Raw genomic sequence first — 20,046 nt, 5'->3', positions numbered from 1 at the left:
AGGGTGGAACTCACAAACCCGTGAAATCATGACCTGAGCCGAAGGTGCACGCCCAACCAACTGAGCCACCCAGGCGCCCCCCCGGAGTGTGTTTTGATGTCCGTCATGGCCAACATCCCCCAGAACTGGAAGGTTCCAGTGCATTGGGATGTGACTGGCTTGAGTTAACATGGCCTGGCCCTCCTATGGGTAACAACACACACTCGTGATGAACACGTTAATCAGTTTCACATCCTGTGTCCCAGTAGTGTTTCTTGTTACTCATAATGCATCATGAGGTGGTTCTCCAGAGATGCTGGAAGAATAGTACGTCTAATTCTGGCAAATGAGGGATGATAAATTTGACTCCAATCATTTATGGAATGGTCCTAAGTGAGTAAAACAAGACAAAGACAGATACCATGTAAGTGGAGGTGAGTGGTAAAACACACAAGCCCGATCAAGATGCAAAATGAGGGCCCCACTTGGGTTCAGTTTGATAAGCATCTGACTCTCTATTTTGCCTCCGATCGTGATCTCGTGGTTCGGGAGTTTGAGCCCCACATGGGGCTCTGCCCTGACAGCATGGAGCCTGCTTGGGATTTTCTCTCTCCCTCTCTCTCTGTCCCTCCCCCGCTCGCACTCACTCCCTCTCTCTCTCAAAATAAATAAATAGACTTTAAAAAATGAGGGCACCCCTTTTTTGAGCCATGAGATTCGAATTTCTCTAAAATGGTCTGAAGTAATTCAGAGCTCTTCTGCAAAACAACGGACGGGTATTCGTCAAAAGTGCCAAGATCGTGAAGGTCAAATACTAAAGGACTATCACAGACTGGAAGAGAGCAAAGAGACACAACAAATATTTACAATATGAGATCTGGATTGGATACCAGAACAGAAGAGGGACATTAGCACAAGAACCCTGGTGGAATGCAAATGACGTCTGTAGTTTAGCTAATAACACTATACGGAGTTAATTTCCTGGTTTTGCTAATTTTACCAAGATTACGCAAGGTGTTAACATTAGGAGAAGCTCGGTAAAGGGTATATGTGAACTCCCAGGACTATTTTTGCAAATTTTCTGTAAGTCTAGAATCATTTTAAAATAAAAATTTTTTAAACGACTCGAAATATATAGGCATTATCTCACTGGACAATACTGGCCTGATCCACGTTTCTTCTTTGGCCTTAGGAATCAGACATATTTTTGTAGGCTTTTATGCATGTGGGTACTCAGAAGCTCAGACCAGGCTGAGGGATAGTCCTGAATAGATGAGTATGATCATGGAACTAAGTTCTATGACTCTAACATCTTTGTAACTCAGTTTCCTCATTTAGAAAAGGTGGGATTGGGGCGTCTGGGTGGCTCAGTCAGTTAAGTGTCTCATTCTTGGTTGTGGCTCAGGTCATGATTTCAGAGTTCGTGGGATTCAGCCCCCCATTGGGCTGCTTAGGACTCTGTCTCTCTCTCTCTCTCTCTCTGTCTCTCTCTGTCTCTCTCTCCCTGCCCCTCCTCTGCTTGTGCTCTGTCTCTCTCTCTCTCAAATTAAGTATTTTTTTTTTTAATGAAAAGGTGGGATTAGACTCCATTTTGAAGAACTCTTTAAGGTTTTAACGTTTTATGGCGTCTCTTCTGACGCAACGGTCAACACCAAGGAAAATGGCCCCTGGGAAAAGTTGAAGCAGGGATATTGAGGAAGGGACAGCTTCTTTGGAGTTAGCAAGACTTGGCAAACGTTCTGGAGATAGCGCTGGTTTGTGAAAGCCCTTTGCAAAAATAGCCAGAGTTAGCGCTATGAGTATTACCTCTGTAAACAGGCATGAACTCTTGTCGGATGTTGGGGATAAGGTATGCGGAGAGCAGACTGTGGGAAGGTCAGCTTACACCGCTGGAAACGATTAGCAAGCGTCCCGCCTTTGTCTGGAGGTCATTCACTCAGGGTGCTTATGGACTTGTCTTTTTCACTCGAAGCAATATTCTTGTCCAGGGAAGTAGAAAACTGTGTTAAGTGTAAGTCATTTTTTTTTTTAAATTCTAGAATCATTTATCCGTGCCCTGTCTCCATTTGCAAGATGAGGAAATTGCAAGACTATATGCTCATTTGATCTTGCCCGAAGTCACAGGAATTCAGTGAGGTAGGTTCCTCCTCTGTTCCATGCACTAATAATAGTAATCACTGGTCAAAGGGGTGTAAAGTGTCAGTTACGCCAGATGAATAAGTTCTAGAGATCTAATGTACAGCAACGTGATTACAGTTAACAGTACAGTGAAACCTCGGATTGGGAGTAACACTTGTTCTGCAAGTGTTCCCTAAGATGAGCAAACATTTCTTACGAATTTTCGCTTGATAAACGAGTGATGTCTTACAATACGAGTCACATGATCACGACTGAGCCGATGGTTCTCTCTCTCTCTCTCTCTCTCCGGGATTGTGGGTAATCGTCTCCCATGCTCAGATGCTCGGTCTCAGGCCACGATGTTTGGCAGAAATCAGTGATCTTTCAGAACGCTGGAAGGTGCCCACAACCGGCACTAGTGTATTTTTTGTCACTTCAAAGCACCTCTGGACAGTCCTTTGCTTCTCCAGACAAGAGGAAGCATCGGAATGCTTTGCTTCATTCTAGGTCAGGCTGCCGGCGGATATAGCCCTTTCCTCTGCTGCCTTGTTGCCAGTCACATTAAATACAGTCTAGGACAAGAGTTTATTAATGCTGTCCTGTAGTCAACATCCGTGCGAGCGTATGCAATGGCCCCCGTGCACAAAAAGGTTGAAAAGAAAGGCGGTAAGAAGGTTACGGTGGTTACGGTGGAAGTTAAGAAGGAAACCATCGAGAAGGGCAAACGAGGTCTGCGAGTGGCCGAAATTGCAAGACCTGATGAGAAGTCTACCTCTGCCTCTCGTCTGCAGAGGAAGAGGAGAAAAGCGTGGAGGACTCCCTCGCTTCAAATGAGATTAGGGAGATGTGTCAGATGTGGGAAACGGTTTAATGACAATGCAATGTCGCATGTCCGTGAAATCCTCAAAAGGAGGCAAAAGCGAGTGTCATTGGGTAGGTTCCTTGGTTTCTTTATTATTTTGTACCCTATTACAGTGTTGTGATCATTTTATGCGAAAATTTGTGGGCTGTGGGAGGGATCATCTGAGTTTCCATTCTTTCTTACGGGGAAATTCACTTTGAAGTACAAGTGCTTTTTGGATGACAGGCGTGTTTCCGGAACGGATTATGCTCGCAAACCAAGGTTTTGCTGTATAGTGTTGTATACTTGCAATTTGTTAAGGGAGTAATAGGTCTTGTGTGCTCACCACACAAAAAAAGAAAAGGGTGACTGTGTGAGGTGATGGGCATGGCAATTCGCTGCCTGTGGTGATTATTTCACAATGTGTATGTATATCAAAACATCGAGTTGCACACTTTAAATCGAGATAATTTTTTTAAAAATTTTTTTAACGTTTATTTTATTTTTGAGACAGAGGGAGACAGAGCACGGATGGGGAGGGTCAGAGAGAGGGAGACACGGAATCCGAAACAGGTTCCAGGCTCTGAGCTGTCAGCACAGAGCCTGACGCGGGGCTCGAACCCACGGACCGTGAGATCATGACCGGAGCCGAAGTCAGAAGCTCAATTGACTGAGCCACCCAGGCGCCCCAAATCGAGATAATTTTTACTTCTCACTTATACCTGGGTAAAGCTGGAGGGGGGAAACGAACATCGAGCCATTGTTTTGTTTTTTTCCTCTCCACCCTGAGCCCCTGAGGTGAGGGAGGTAGATATTTTGTATCTGCAGTTTGTGAAGGAGGGAGACACGCTTGGAAACATTGCTCCGCAGATCATACGCGGGGCTTTGAGCCCGGGACGTGCGTGAATTCTCCAAGGGAAGACGCTGGGTGGCTGTGAGGTATGTTTTCAATATTTCCCCCAATTGGTACTTCTGGTGGGAGAAGGTTGTCATCGCTTCACCACGTGAGCGTTTTGTTCTCCTGGTAGGATTCAACCTGTTTGTTTTAAAAATTTAATGGTTTAGGGGCGCCTGGGTGGCGCAGTTGGTTAAGCATCCGACTTCAGCCAGGTCACGATCTCGCGGTCCGGGAGTTCGAGTCCCGCGTCGGGCTCTGGGCTGATGGCTCAGAGCCTGGAGCCTGTTTCCGATTCTGTGTCTCCCTCTCTCTCTGCCCCTGCCCCGTTTATGCTCTGTCTCTCTCTGTCCCAAAAATAAATAAACGTTGAAAAAAAAATTTAAAAAAAAATTTAATGGCTTATTTATTTTTAAGTAAGCCCAGCACACGATGGGGCTCGAACTCACGACTCTCCGATCAAGAACCACACGCTCTACTGACTGAGCCAGCCAGGCGCCCCAGGATTCAAACTTTTTAGAATATCACACTCCATCTTTTCCACGAAGCCGTAGCATAGGGAAGTATTTTTTGCGAAACATGGCGTTTTGAAGGAGTTAGCGAGGGCAATCAGGTGAGAATAATGGAAAAGTCATCATTTAATGTTAGTCTTAAATGTGCTGTTTTGCTAAACTTTTTCTGAGGCCACTGCCCTTACTAATTTTGTGGGATATTCTGTGTTGCATTTTCTTTAAAGCTTCCTTATTTATTTTTGAGAGAGATCACATGAGAGGGGCAGGGGCAGAGGCAGAGGGAGAGAGGGAGACTCCCCAAGTAGGCTCCACACTGTCAGCACAGAGCCTGTTGAGGGGCTCAAACTCACTAAACACGAGATCCAGACCTGGGCCGAAATCAAGAGAGTCAGATGCTTAACTGACTGAGCCGCCCAGGCACCTCCTGTGTTAAATTTTTAATTCTTAAAATCTGCTACATTTTCTTTTGATGAGCTTTCCTTTTTTTTTTTTTTTTAAAGTTTATTTATTTTGAGAGAGACAGGGGGTGGGGGGGACAGAGGGTCTGAAGCAGGCTCCGGGGCCGAAGTTGGATGTTCAATTGACTGAGCCACCCAGGTGGCCCAGTAAGTTTTAGACACACAAAGCTAAACCCCTCAAACTCTCCTTGAGTTCAGGGTTTTCATCGGAACACGAATTCAGAACATGTGTAGGTCATTAAGTGGAAAAACTGTGATCTCCTAGTTCCTCGGAATAGTGAGTTGGTAAAACAGAACCTTTACTTCTGGGTTTTGATTGTGTTCCTGCGGCTAATTGCTCATCTCTAGGAGACCTCAAACTGCACATAGGAAACTTAACACACTTTTAGTTGGAATTCAATTTCAGAAATGTTTCCTGCTGGCCAGTTTTTTGTTTTTTGTTTTTTTTTTTTTTGCAGAACTCGAAGAAATGACCTTGATCAACCGCTCTTTATTTTTAATAAATGTTAGTAAGATCCAATTGACATATAACATTGTGTAAATTTAAGGTGTACAACACGTTGATCTGGTACATTTATATATCGCAATATGATTAGCACCGTAGTGTTAGCTAACGTCTCTCTCACGTCATTATCGTCTTGTGTGTGTGTGTGTGTGGTGAGAACAATTAAGTTCTAGCCTTTCGGCAACTTTGAAGTTTATAATACAGCATTGTTGTCTATAGCCATTATGCGAACAGCTCTTTAGAAAACATAGGTGTTGGGGCGCCTGGGTGGCTCAGTCGGTTGAGCGTTCGACTTCAGCTTGGGTCACGATCTCACAGTCCATGAGTTCGAGCCTCACCTCGGACTGTGTGCCGAGAGCTCGAAACCTGGAGCCTGCTTCGGATTCTGTGTCTCCTTCTCTCTCTGCTCCTCCCCCACTCATGCTCTGTCTCTGTCTCTCGAAAATGAATAAATGTTAAAAAATTAAAAAAAAAAAAGACGGGGCGCCTGGGTGGCTCAGTCAGTTAAGCGTCCAACTTCAGCTCAGGTCATGATGTCGCCATCTGTGAGTTCAAGCCCTGCATCGGGCCCTGTGCTGACAGCTCAGAGCCTGGAGCCTGCTTCAGATTCTGTGTCTCCCTCTCTCTCTCTCTGCCCCTCCCACACTCATGCTCTGTCTCTCTCTCTCTCAAAAATAAATAAATGTCAAAAAAAATTAAAAAAATATATAGGTGTTGAGGCACCTGGGTGGCTCAGTCGGTTAATCATCCAACTATTGATCTAAGCTCAAGTCTTGATCTCAGGGTTATGGGTTCAAGCCCCGTGTTGGGCTCTGTGCTGGGCATGAAGCCTACTTAAAAAAAAAGAAAAGAAAATATAGGGGTCACGGCCATGATTAGATAGTTACGGGAAATCATTTGCGGTACGCAAAATTCTAAGATGGCTTTCCAAGATGGCCCATCCTAGCCCTCAGACTGTGAATATGAAGACATCCCAGCAAATGGATTTTGCTGGTTACTTGTTAGTTGACCTTGTGGTAGGTAAGTTATCCAGGTGGGACCAATCCAAGCATATGAGCCCTTTAAAAACAGAGAGTTTTCTCTGCCTGGTAGCATAATAGCAAGTTCAGAGGGATTTGAGGCACCATTGCTGGCTTTGCAGTGGAGGGAATAAACGAGGGGGTCCAAGGACAAGGAGTGAAGAGCATCCTCTAGAAACGTGATTCTGCCAACAACCTGAATGGACGTGAAAGCACATTCTCCCCCAGAGCCTCCAGATAAGAGCCCAGCCTGGTCGACAATTTGGTTTTGGCTTTCTGAATACCAGAGCACGGAACCCACGTGAGCCTGTTGACTTCTGACCTCCAGAATCATGAGACACACGAACGTTGTTTTAAGCCACCTCATTTGGGTTAATTGTTAGGCAGTACTAGCAAACGACTACACCCATTCCCCAAAGTTGAAGGAACTAAGGCTATTTATTCTGGGTGACAAATGACCGAGGGGAGGGGCGCCTGGGTGGCTTAGTCAGTTCAAGGTCCGACTTCGGCTCACGTCATGATCTCGCGGTTCGGGGGCTCGAGCCCCGCATCAGCTCTCTGCTGCTTCCCCACTCATTCTCTCTCTCTCTCTCTCTCTCTCTCTCAAAATAAATAAATAAAGTTAAAAAAAAAATGACTGAGGGGAAACATTTGGGTAGCTTTTCACGTGCAAGAAGTAGTATTTTGTTTTATTATAGAGCAGTCCTGGCCAAGAAAGCTTTTTGAGATGACGGGCATATTATATAGCTACACTGGTCAAGACGATTCTCTGGAGCACTTGGCGTATGGCTGGTCCATCTGAGGCACTGGAAGTTTTTTTGTACCCTTCATCTTTGTGACTTGCTCATTCCATAACCGGAAGCCCGTGACTCCTACACCCCTTCATCCACCTTGCCCATCCCCCCCCTTCCCTTCCCCTCCGACAACCGCGAGTTCTCCGTATTTGTGGGTCTGTTTCTGCTGTTTTTGTGTGTGTGTTCTTTTTGTTCGTTTGTTTGTTTTTGTTTTTTTAGACTTCACCTATAAGTGAAATCCTATGGGCATTTGTCTTTCCCTGACTCATTTGAGTTAGCGTAATAGTCTCTAGCTCCATCCATGTTGTTGCAAATGGCAAGATTTCGTTCTTTTTTTATGGCTGAGTAATGTTCTGTCGCACATACATACCACGTCGGCTCCTGTAAATAATGCTGCAATAACATAGAGCTGCGTAGGGTGCGTATATCTTTTCGAATTGGTGTTTTTGTTTTCTGTGGCTAAGTACCCAGTAGTGGAATGACTGGATCGTGCGGTATTTCGATTTTTGACATTTTGCGGAACCTCCACGCTGTTTTCCACAGTGGCTGCACCAATTTACATTCCCACTGATAGTGCCCAGCCTTTCTCCACACAGTGCCAAGACTTGTTTTCTTGCCTTTTTTTTTTTTTAAGCGTATTTATTTTTTTGGTAATCTCTACACCCAGCATGGGGCTCCAACTCCTGACCCTAAGATCAAGAGTCACCTGCTTTTCTGACCGAGCCAGCCAAGTGTTCCTATTTCGTTGAGCATTTCATTTCTTTCTTTATTATTTATTTATGTATGCGTGTATTTATTTGTTTACTTAAAGTTTATTTATGTCTTTTGAGAGAGAGAGAGTTGGGGAACGACAGAGACAGAGGGAGAGAGAGAATCCCAAGCAGGCTCCGTGCTGTCAGCCTCTGTGCCCCTTGTTGGCCATTTGAATCGTGAATTGCTGTTTAGCTTTGTCAAGTGTTTTTTCTACAGCGATTGAGATGATCATGTGGGGTTTTCTTCTTCTAATTTGTTAATGTGTAGCATCACAGTGATTGCTTTGCATACATTGAACCACTTTGCCTCCCAAGGATAAATCCCACTTGGTCACGGTGTCTGATCCTATTCATGTGTGGTTGAATTCAGTTTATTAGCATTTTCTTGAGAGTTTTTGCCTCTGTCTTCATCCAGGATATGGGCTTGTGGTTTTCTCATTTTGCTGTGTTTTCATCTGGTTCTGGTATCAGAGTAATGCTGGCCTCATAAAATGAGGTTGGAAGTGTTCCCTATTCTACTTTTTGGAAGACGTTAAGAAGGGTTAGTATTAATACTTCTTTGAATGGTTGATGATTGATTCAGTCTCCTTATTTGCTATTGATCTACTTAAGTTTTCTATTTCTTCTAGATTGATTTTTGCTAGTTTGTATGCTTTAGGAATTTATTCAATGACCTTCTTTACAGACATAGAAAAAAGCCCTTGAATTTATATGGAACCACAAAAGACACCAAATGGCTAAAGCAATCTTCAACAAAAAGAACAAAGCCGGAGGCATCACGTTTCCTGATTTCAAAATACATTACAAGGCTGTAGTAATCAAAATATTTTGGTACTAGCATAAAAATAGACACATAGACCAATAGAGCAGAATAGAGAACCCAGAAATAAGTCCACACATCTACAGTCAACTGATCTTTGACAAGGACACCAAGAATATACAGCGGGGAGAGATAGTCTCTTTAATAAATGACCTTTGTGACAACTGTATATCTACATGCATAAGAATAAAACTGAACCCTTATCTCATACCATATTAAAAAATCAACTCAAGGGGCGCCTGGGTGGCTCAGTCGGTTAAGCGGCCGACTTCGGCTCAGGTCATGATCTCGCGGTCCATGCGTTCGAGCCCTGCGTCGGGCTCTGTGCTGACAACCCGGAGCCTGGAGCCTGTTTCAGATTCTGTGTCTTCCTCTCTCTGACCCTCCCCCGCTCATGCTCTGTCTCTCTCTGTCTCAAAAATAAATAAACGTTAAAAAAAAATTAAAAAAAAAATCAACTCAAAATAGATTAAAGACTTGAATGGAAGACCCAAACTGTAAAACTACTAGAAGAAAACACAGAAAGCTTCTTGACGTTGGTCTCGACAGCGATTTCTTGGATATGATACCAAAAGCACAGTCAACAAGAGAAAAAAAAAAAAAAGACAAGTGGGATTACATCAAACAAAAATCTTTGGCGGTGGGGGGGGGGGGCACCTGCGAGGCTCAGTGGGGTGAGCATCTGACTTGATTTCAGCTCAGATCATGATCTCATAGTTCCTAGGATCAAGTCCCGCCCAAGACTCTATGATGACAGTGCTGAGCCTGCTTAGGATTCTCCCTCTCTCTCTGCTCCTCCCCTGCTCATGCTCTCTCTCTCAAAATAAATAAATACACTTTAAGGGGCAGAGAGAGAGAGGGGGAGAGAGGGAAAACCCTAAGCAGGCTCTCCACTGTCAGCACAGAACTCAAACTCATGAGCCATGAGATCATGACCTGAGCTGAAATCAAGAGACAGACACCTAACCAACTGAGCTACCCCGGTGCCCAAATCATAAAATCTTTTAGATTAAAAAAAAAAAAAAAAGCTCCAAAACCAAAAAACTAAAAATATTCTAGAAAGCAAAGGAAACAGTCGATAGAGTAAAAAGGCAAGTTACGAAATGGGAGGAAATATTTGAAAGCCGTATATCTGATAAGGAGTTAATGTCCAAAATTCATAAGGACTTAATATAACCAAATAGCAAAACCCCATTAAAAATGGACATAGCGGGCGTCTGGGTGGCTCAGTCGATTAAGCAGCCGACTTCGGCTCAGGTCACGATCTCGCGGTCCGTGAGTTCGAGCCCCGCGTCGGGCTCTGTGCTGACCGCTCAGAGCCCGGAGCTTGTTTCGGATTCTGTGTCTCCCTCTCTCTGACTCTCTCCCGTTCATGCTCTGTCTCTCTCTGTCTCAAAAATAAATAAACGTTAAAAAAATAATAAAATAAAAATGGACGTAGAATCTGAATAGGATTCTTGCTCAAAAGAAGACCCACCAATGGCCAAAGGGTATATGAAAACGTGTTCAGCAATTATCAGTCATCAGGAAAACGCAACTCAAAACCATAATGAGATATCACCTCAGACATTTTAGAATAGCTATTATCAGAAAGACAGCACCTGTTAGCAGAAATGTCTAGAAAAGGGAACCCTTGTACATTCTTGGTGGGGATGTAAATTGGTGCCACCAGTTGGGAAAACAGTACGGAGGTTCCTAAAATACCTAAAAACAGATCTACGGCATGATCCAATAATCCCGTTTCTGGCTATATATCCAGAGGTAATAAAATCAGGATCGCGAAGAGATATCTGCACTCCTATGCCCTTTTCAGCATTATTCGTAATAGCTCAGCTATGGAAAAAAGCTTAAATGTCTGTCCGTGGATGAATGCATAAAGAAAATGTGGGATATGTAAACAACAGGATACCAGCCGTGACAAAAAAAGGAGATCGTGCAGCGTGTGAAAATGTGGGTAAAGCTGACGGACATTACGCTGAACAAAGTAACGAGACGCAGATAGACAGATACTGCGTGAGCTTACCTGTGGAGTTTAAATTAGTCCAACTCCCAGAAACAGTAGAGTGGTCGTCAGCAGGGGCTGGGCTGGGGGGAAGGCAAAATGGGGTGACGTGGGTCAAGAGGCACAGAGTTTCGGCTGCGCGGGAAGAATATGATTTTGAGAACCAGGGTACAACAGTGTGACCATAGTTGACAATATCGTATTGCGTATTTGAAATCTGCCGAGAGGGTAGATCTTGTGGGATCTCGCGCCCAAGAAAGGGGGAAAAAAGAGGAAAATGGTAACTGAGGTGATTGGTGGTGAATACTTCAAAATGCATGCATAGGGGCGCCGGGGTGGCTCAGTTGGTTAGGTGTCCAACTCTTGATTTCTGCTCAGGTCATGATCTCGTGGTTTGTGGGTTCGAGCCCCCCGTCGGGCTCTGGGCTGACAGCTTACAGCCTGCTTGGGATCCTCTCTCTCCCCCTCTCCCTCTGCCCCTCCCCAACTTGTGCTTTCCCTTTTTCTCAAAAGAAAATAAATACACTTAAAGAATTTTTTTTAAAAAAGGTAAGATAAAATATCTACCCCACAGAATGCTACAAGGATTACGTGAGCTGGTGGGAGTTGCCCTGCGCAGAGCAAAGTGTTACGGTCAACTCGATCTATCTTCTCTGCAACCAGCATTTCTATAACATTCAGCATCAGCATCTGAAATGCCATGATCTTTTTTGTCTGGGGGAGGCAATTGTCTTTGGGTGGCACCCATTGTCTTTGGGTGGCACCTTGGCCTCTTGGCCAGTGAGGCAGGCGGGGCAGGAAGGAGGGACCATGTGGGCTAGGGTCGTTTCTTTGTTTTGTTTTGTTGGGTTTTTTTTTTTTTTTTTTTTTTTTTTTGTTTCTCCTTCGGCTCTATAAAAAGAAGTGCTGACTCAGCAGGGAACATTTCTAGAATTTAATTTCATTAGGCGGCCGGAGAGTGTCTGTCCCTTCAACAATGAGCTAGCCCCGAATCCCTCAGCAAGAAAAGAAATGGTTTCTGTGAGAGTTTCTATGAGTGCCTTGCTGGAGAACATTCTCACACTCCAGTGACCTCTTCACTTTTACCAAGCCTTTCAGATGATGTCACCGGAACCTCACCGGAGGCGGAATCAATGCTTTGTAGTGCAGTGTCCGCTGAGTGTGTGATGCGGTAAGTTCCCAAGAGACCATTTGAGAAAGCCTCCATTCAATATTTCCCCCACCGCTTGATGTCATTAGGGGAAAGCGTGTCTGTGACTTAAGTGCTTCTGGGGCTTTGGAAGAAAGTGTCAAGTGAGATGGTAAGTCTTGTCTGTCTATACGGTGCTTCCTATTATCCTCCGCAGGAGTCCCTATGTTTGGCCGGTGTTTGGCCAAGATACCATGCTTTGTTGTTTCTGGCCACGCTAGAATTTTTCTGCCAACTTAACCCATTTGTGGGTTTTAATGGTCTTTCGTGTATAAAGCCACCTGTTCTTTTCTTTTTCTTTTATTTCGGTATGGTTTTTATAAGGGTAAGAGGCATTTTACTGTAGTCTGTTTGAATGGCCCCAGAGAAATGAACGTGTAATTGAACACGGTCCAGCTGCTGGTACTGTTTCAACTACCCATGTGAACCAGGGCGAGAGATTTGTGACAGGCCACTTTCCTATGTGCATGTGGCTGCGATCAGATAAGGAAACTGATCAATCTCAAGAAAAATAGCTAGGGAGTGCGTTTTAGAAGCAAAGATCCCTTTCAAAGTGCACTGAAATAGGTGGGACGGAGGTTCGGAGACAGGATGGAACAGAGAAGATTATTTAGGACAACAGCAATATCTGTGGAACCTCATCTGATAAGCACGTTTGTCCCGGATTATGGGTGTAAGTTGTATTTGGTCTTTAATTCGGATGATTTGTGTTTATAGACTTCTGTTTTCGCATATTTTCTGCCATTTCTAAACAAGCAAGCTTTAGCTCTGATTAGAGAACAACAGGAAATCAATCTCATGTGATTTTTTTTTACTGTAAATGTTTGAATTACATTTATTATATCTCTCCATCACTGTTTGCTGTCTGGTGATGTGAAGCCAAATTGGCCTGTGCCTACATGCTTGGCATTTGACCCTTCTGGGCCTCATTTCCTCATTTGCACAAAGCAGGTACAAACATCTGTGGTTCAGTAATTTTATATAGAAAACAAAAAACCAAAACCAAAAGCCCCAAACCACAAAGAACAATTTTGTTAGAATTGGGTGGCCGGAAAAGTTAAGGATTAGTGCTACAGAGGAACTGAACTGCCTGTTTTTGAGATTTTTGTGAAAATTAGCTTAGAAATGGCTTCGCATTGCCACGTGTCTGTAACTTGAGCCCATACAAGTTCTCAGATCGCTGTTCACGCTTTATCTTCATATTCTTTCAACTAGTTGAAAAGAAAAGAAAAAAAAAACCCAAATGCTGAAATAGGTATTTCACAATTTTCAGTGTGTAAAAATGTAGCCACCCTTGAGGTCAGACATGGATTCCTGTCCTGTTTCTTTTCTTTTCTTTTCTTTTTTTTCTTATCCTGTTTCTATACAGGAGGTGAGGAATGTGCGGGCTCAGAGCAGTGAAGGGACTTGTGGTCACGTGTCTAGTGAGTGCTAGAGTTTGGACTTCGTCCCAGGCCTCCTGTCTCCAGGACCAGTTCCCCTTTGACCGCCCCCCTACGTTTTGAAATGTAATTAATTATTATTATTATTTTAAATGTCTATTTGTTTATTTTGAGACAGAGTGTGGGGGGGGGGGTTTGTGGAGACAGAGGAAGACAGAGAATCCCAGGCAGGCTCTGTGCCTTCAGCCCAGAGCCCCATACGGGGCTCAAACTCACGATCAGTGAGATCGTGACCTGAGCTGACATCGAGAGTTGGATGCTTAACCGACTAAGCCACCCAGGCGCCCCTCTTCTGTTTTGTTTCTTAAAGTCCACGTGTGAGTGAAATCATAGGGTATTTGTCTCTCTCTGACTTATTTCACTTAGCATTATATGCTCTAGCTCCATCCACGTCATTGCAAATGGCAAGATTTCATTCTTTGTGATCACCGAGTGATATTCCATCGTATATATGATAGAGTAAGTCTCTAAGATATTTTGGAAGCAAGGTTTCCAGGACCTTGAGGGGCCAGCTGCTCTTAGGAAAAGGCCCTTCATTACCATTTAGGGAAACCTCAGTCATGAGACCCTTCATTTTTTCTTTCTTTCTTTCTTTCTTTCTTTCTTTCTTTCTTTCTTTCTTTCTTTCTTTCTTTCTTATTTTTTTTTAATTTTTTTTTCAACCTTTATTTATTTTTGGGACAGAGAGAGACAGAGCATGAACGGGGGAGGGGCAGAGAGAGAGAGAGGGAGACACAGAATCGGAAACAGGCTCCAGGCTCTGAGCCATCAGCCCAGAGCCCGATGCGGGGCTCGAACTCACGGACCACGAGATCATGACCTGAGCCGAAGTCGGCCGCTTAACCGACTGAGCCACCCAGGCGCCCCAAGACCCTTCAGATGTGTATTGGGGGCCATAAGCTTGGAGTATAATTACCAGCATATATCTCGGGGGAGGTGAGATGAAGTTTCCAAAGGAATTTTCCTATGTGAAAGTAGACTTTACAGGATCCTGGGGGGGGGGGGGGGGGTCAGGGTAATGTTAAGCCAAGATTCCCTTTTGCCCCAGCAAAGTGTCATCATCGAGAAAGCAGAGCTCCTAGAGGGAGGACACTGCCTGTTTCAAGGACTTGTCAGTGGGCTGTAGGCAGTAAGGGAGTTTAATTTCGCACTTGCCTTAGTTTCCCACATCACCATGGCAAGCGCTTAAACCCCTTTCCTTTGTTCTTGGGTAGCCCAGCGTGTCCGAGGAATATCACACAGGTTCCACCTGAGGGGGTGGAGGTAGCTAGTACTTTGTTCTCAGTTTGCCCCACGTCCATCCTCATCATAAACATCATAAACATGCTCCTTCATCATAAACATCTATGTGCATGTATCCTTTTGTTTAAATGTTTATTTATTTTTGAGAGAGAGAGAGAGAGAGAGAGAGAGAGAGAGAGAGAGCATGATCAGGGGAGGGGCAGAGAGAGAGGGAGACACAGAATCCGAAGTAGGCTCCAGGCTCTGAGCTGTCGGCCCAGAGCCCGATGCGGGGCTCGAACTCACAGACCGGGAGATCGTGACCTGAGCCGAAGTTGGACACTTAACCCACTGAGCCACCCAGGCGCCCCTGCGTGTATCCCTTTGAATCAGTATTTTTGTATCCTTTGGGTAAATGCCTAGCCGTGCAACCGCTGGGTCGTAGGGCAGATCTATGTTTAACTTTCTGAGGAAGCTCCCGACTGTTTTCCAGAATGACTGCACCAGCGTATGCCTTCAATTATTAGTACATTTGTTAGCCTGTTTCCTTGGCTAAACAAAGCCCTTTCCATGAGTATGTGATAGCAAAAGCCTTGGAAGTAGGAGCTAAAAGGGCGAAGTTAGGTTAAGGTGAGCTCCTTCTGTCTCCAAACTCTACAGCCGCAGCCTCGGCCCTGGCAGACCTTCCCCGAGGAGGTGTCCTCTGAAGCTGTGCGCTGTGGTTCCAGAAAAAGGTTCCATTCCAGCTGCCTGGAACGTTCTTGCATCAGATGGCCTTGCGGTTACCCTTCACTCAACCTCCGTTCAGCCACCCCCTCCTGTGAGGGGCCTACCCTAAACATCTTATCCAAAAAAGCACCCCCAGCTTTCCGACTCCATGTTCTATTTATGTATTTATGTATTTATTTATGTATTTATGCATGTATGTATGTATGTATTTATTTTTGAGAGAGACAGAGAGATAGAGTGTGAGCAAGGGAAGGGACAGAGAGAGAGGGAGACACAGAATCTGAGGCAGGCTCCAGGCTCCGAGCTGTCAGCACAGAACCCGATGCGGGGCTCGATCTCACCAACCACGAAATCATGACCTAAGTGAAGTTGGACGCTTAACCGACGGAGCCACCCAGGCGCCCCTCTGACTCCATAGTCTGTCCTCTTTTCCTCCTTGGCACTTGTCACCATCAGAGAGATGGAATTTTTTGTTGAGTTATTTGTTGTCTACCTCCTTCTACTAGCATACAAGCTCTCTAGGGGCAGGATCTTTGTCTGGTTTGTTCAGTTCACGGCTCCTAGAACAGGGCCAGGTCCCTAGGACCTACTCCATAAATATCTATTGAATAAAGGGATGGAAGAAGGACTCAAAGAGTAAAGGCTTTACGTGTGAACACGGACAAGAGCCAGTAGAAATTCCAGCTTCTGGAAACCAGAGGGTGGGATGGCCATCATAAGGAGGGTGCAACTCGGACAGGGAAATGACTTGCCCAAGGTCAAACATGGCCACTCCCCTGACAAGATCAAAGGGAGACATGCACATCTGAGAGACGTCACCCTGGAAGACATTTTCCGTAGGATGTGGTGAGGCACTGGGTAGTCAGTAATGACTGAATGGGATTCTAGTAATGTGCCGGCCTCTTTTGACTTCTCGGATTGCTTTTTCTAGAAGTGATCGGAGGGTAGACTGTGATATTCTGATTTGCAAGAAACGTATATTTGGTCGTTCAGATAACCCAAATAGATTTTTCCTGTATATATATTTGCTCTTCCTGGGCAGTTCTTGGCTCACAGATCCTAAGACCTGTGACCTAAGACCTTGGCTCACAGATCCTAAGACAATTTCCTAAGTGGTAAAAGCCATCAAGGTATCTTTTGCTATGCTAATGACGTCGCTTTTGGAATGCACCTAAGGATCTGGGGGAGGGGCTGGGGCTGGGGCCGGAATCCATCGCCAACGGCCAATGATTTACTCCAGGGAGCCTCTGAAAGAGCCCAGAAGAGGTCCGGGTTGGTGAACACAGGGACATGGGGGAGAATGGAGTATCTGTATCCTTATCATCTCCTTTAATGACCTGGTGAACGGAAGTAAGTATTTCTCTGAGTTGGGTGAGTTGTGTGGCGCGGGGGGGGGGGGGGGGGGGGGCAGGTTCCAATCTTGAAGGACGGAACCCTTCACCTTTGGGATCTGAAGCTGATCGTACCAGAATTGAGTTAAGTTGTAGGGACACCTAGGTAGTATTGCAAAGAATGCCTTGGTGTGGCGGGGGGAAAAAAACCCCCTCCACGCATTTGGGGACCAGAAGTGGAGTGTTTTTGTGAGTAGCAGAGACGATTTCCAGGTGGAAAACTGAGTTTTTCTAATAGAGGAACCTACGAAGGTAACTCAACTGTACTGGAAATATTTTCGAGAGTAAACTTGCAGTAAAACGTCCGAAATTTTCTGGCAATATGGAGACATCTCGGAGTCTTTTTAAAAAGTCCTGATGGAGGGGCGCCTGGCTGGCCCTGTCAGTGGAGCCTGGAACTCCTGGATCTCAAGCCCCCGCCTTGGGCGTAGAGATTACTTAAAACAATAAAATCTTAGAAAAAAGTAAAAGAAAAATTGCCGATGCCTGGGTCCCACTTCTTAATTGTGATGCTAATGGGCAGGCTGGGTTAGGAGTCCCCGGCTTGGAGAGAGAGAGAGAGAATGTGACTTTGGAGAGACAGTAGCGTTGAAACCACATCTCTCTCACTCGCTAGCCGCTCTGCTTTTGGGTAACTTGATCATTCTGAGCCTCAGTTTCCCCATTTGTGAAGTGAAGGTAATTGACCTAAGGGGAATTTTGTAGGGATTAAATGCGCCAAGGTCCATGAAGCCTATAGCGTGGTCCCTGAAGCCCGGGAGCACTTGATAAGGGTTAGCTGCTATGATCATGGTTATTAGTATTGGTATCATAGCCATTATTTTCAATCATTTTCCCTCTGGCTGCTTTGTTTTTTTTAGTTAAAAAAAAAATTTTTTTTTTTAATTTTTTTTTTTTCAACGTTTATTTATTTTTGGGACAGAGAGACAGAGCATGAACAGGGGAGGGGCAGAGAGAGAGGGAGACACAGAATCAGAAACAGGCTCCAGGCTCTGAGCCATCAGCCCAGAGCCCGACGTGGGGCTCGAACTCACGGACCGCGAGATCGTGACCTGGCTGAAGTCGGACGCTTAACCGACTGCGCCACCCAGGCGCCCCCCAAAAAAATTTTTTTTTTAAACGTTTATTTATTTTTGAGACAGAGACAGAGCATGAACAGGGGAGGGGCAGAGAGAGAGGGAGACACAGAATCTGAAACAGGCTCCAGGCTCTGAGCCGTCAGCCCAGAGCCTGACGCGGGGCTCGAACTCACGGACCGTGAGATCATGACCTGAGTGGAAGTCGGACGCTTAACCGACTGCGCCACCCAGGCACCCCTCCCTCTGGCTACTTTGAATTTGTTGGCAAAAACCGACCTCTGTGCTTCTGGAGCCAAAATAGACCGAGTTTGGAATCCGGAGGGGCAAGAACTTGGTCGCTCTGCCAGGCCAAGGAGGCCGGGGCAGGCCTCTGGCCTTCAAAAACTGCCAGTTCTCCCCGAAGGATGGGGCCGGAGGGGGGTGGGGGGAGGGGAAAGGCAGTGTTCAAAGGGCAATACAGGATCTAGCCGGTTTTGAAAACCAATAGTGTGTGTATATGCTGCCAGCCTCCTTTGTCAAATCTCTAGGGTTCCTGAAACAAAATGCTAAGAAGGGAAGAGGGGAGGCTTGCGGAAGAGCAGCAAAAGGTTACTTTGAAATCGAGCTTCTCTGAAGCGTTAGTGCAGCCATTTTGATGTTTGTTCAACTTGATGCTTTTAAGCGGTTTCGGTACGAGTGTCTAAGGGGTACCCACTTGGTACCATTTGAAGCCCTGGGGGCGGTCTTGATGTAGCTCTCTGTAGGGATGCCTATATAACATGGAGCTTGGCGCGCCCGGGGCGGGGGGGGGGGGGGGGCTCAGTCGGTTTAAGCATCCGACTTTAGCTCAGGTCATGATCTCACGGCTCTTTGAGTTCTGGTTCTTGGGTTCAAGCCCCGCATTGGGCTCTCTGCTGTCACCACAGAGCCTGCTTCGGATCTTCTGTCTCCCTCTCTCTCTCTCTGCCCATTCCCCTGCTCGCTCACTCTCTCTCAAAAATAAATAAAACATTAAAAACAAAAACAAAACAAAACAAAACAAAAACGAATGGAGACTGATTGCAATGGGGAGCGGAGATGTTTCAAACAGGCCTGCCATACAGTTCTGTTCCAGCAGACAAAACTCTGAATTCTGTGGGAGGCCAAGTTGTATATTGCTTCCTGGGTTACACGCCACACCGGTTGAACGGGAGGCAGGGATCCATGTTCAGATTGTCTTTGGTCAGAGTTGGGCCAGCTCCAGCGCCTGAATCAGGCCTCAGAAAAGCAGGTGGGTCGTGCATGGACTCACAGGGTCGAGCAAAGGAGCGGTGGTGGCGCCCAAGGGCGGGTCTGTTAAGGTCACGCAGGATGAAGGTAAGAGGGGGGCTTGACACAGCTTTGTTTCTCCTTTCTCTTACAGATACTCTTGGGATATGCAAAAGAGCATGACAGAGAAACCTTCCGCATGACAAAAAGCGGTCATTGGACCATCAAGGAGCCAAATGTTTCACCCCTGGGAACCTCTTTTGCTTTTGGAGTAAGGGGACATTGAGGTAACTGACCTCCTTTTCGATTCTGGTAGATTCAGACTCCCAACAAAGCTCTGTGAAGTAGGGGGGGGGGGGCGGTGCAGTGCAGAATGATGCCAGGACTCCGGCTGTCACACGGTGCATTTCAAGTGGAGGGAAGGCTCCTAAAGGTGGAAACGTTGGCGATGAAGTCTTTTTTTTTTTTTTTTTAAAGTTAGTTTCTAAAGTAACCTCTACACCCAACAGGGGGCTCGAACTCACGACCCAAGATCCAAAGTCTCCTGCTTTTGTGACGGAGCCAGTCAGGCGGCCCAAGCAACACAGCCTTATTAGTAGAAGCAGTTCCACACTTGCACTTGGTAAAGAACGCGCTCACTTGGCCCCCTGGGTGGTTTAGTCAGGTGAGCATCTGACTCTTGGTTTCAGCTCAGGCCACGATCTCGACGTTGGTGGGATTGAGCCCCCGGTCGGGCTCCGTGCTGACAGTGCGGAGCCTGCTTGGGGTTCTCTCCCTGTCTCTGCCCCTCCCCTGATCGTGCTCACTCTTTCTCTCTCTCTGGAAAATAGATACACTTAAAGAAATGTACTCAGTAAAATATCAAAGAGTTGGAGTCGGCTATTGAAGAGTGAGAAACAACACAGGGTATCTGCAGATACCTTTATTCAGGGCAGTCTTCAAAAGCGGATCCTTTTTATGCATCGGATATTTAAAAAATAAATTTCAGTGAGCTTCATGTGTTTTTTAGGGACACAGTGAGGGGCGCCTGGGTGGTTCAGTCGGTTGAGTGTCCGACTTCGGCTCAGGTCACC

The 20,046-nt window shown here is 45.7% G+C and overlaps 1 long non-coding RNA gene across 1 annotated transcript in view; it reads left to right on the top strand.

The window, feature by feature from the left end:
* Window positions 1-19,819, top strand: part of LOC123383501 — a 30,374-nt gene extending 10,555 nt beyond the window's left edge. Inside the window, exons 2-4 of the long non-coding RNA XR_006593310.1 lie at window positions 2,019-2,115; window positions 19,128-19,260; window positions 19,483-19,819. This is a non-coding gene — a long non-coding RNA (uncharacterized LOC123383501). The remainder of the gene's footprint in view (window positions 1-2,018; window positions 2,116-19,127; window positions 19,261-19,482) is intronic.
* The last annotated feature ends 227 nt before the right edge of the window (window positions 19,820-20,046 follow it).

This window comes from Felis catus, chromosome X (genome assembly GCF_018350175.1).
Source record: "Felis catus isolate Fca126 chromosome X, F.catus_Fca126_mat1.0, whole genome shotgun sequence".
In the NCBI taxonomy this organism is placed as follows: domain Eukaryota; kingdom Metazoa; phylum Chordata; class Mammalia; order Carnivora; family Felidae; genus Felis; species Felis catus.
This window is presented reverse-complemented; position numbering and strand designations above follow the sequence as displayed.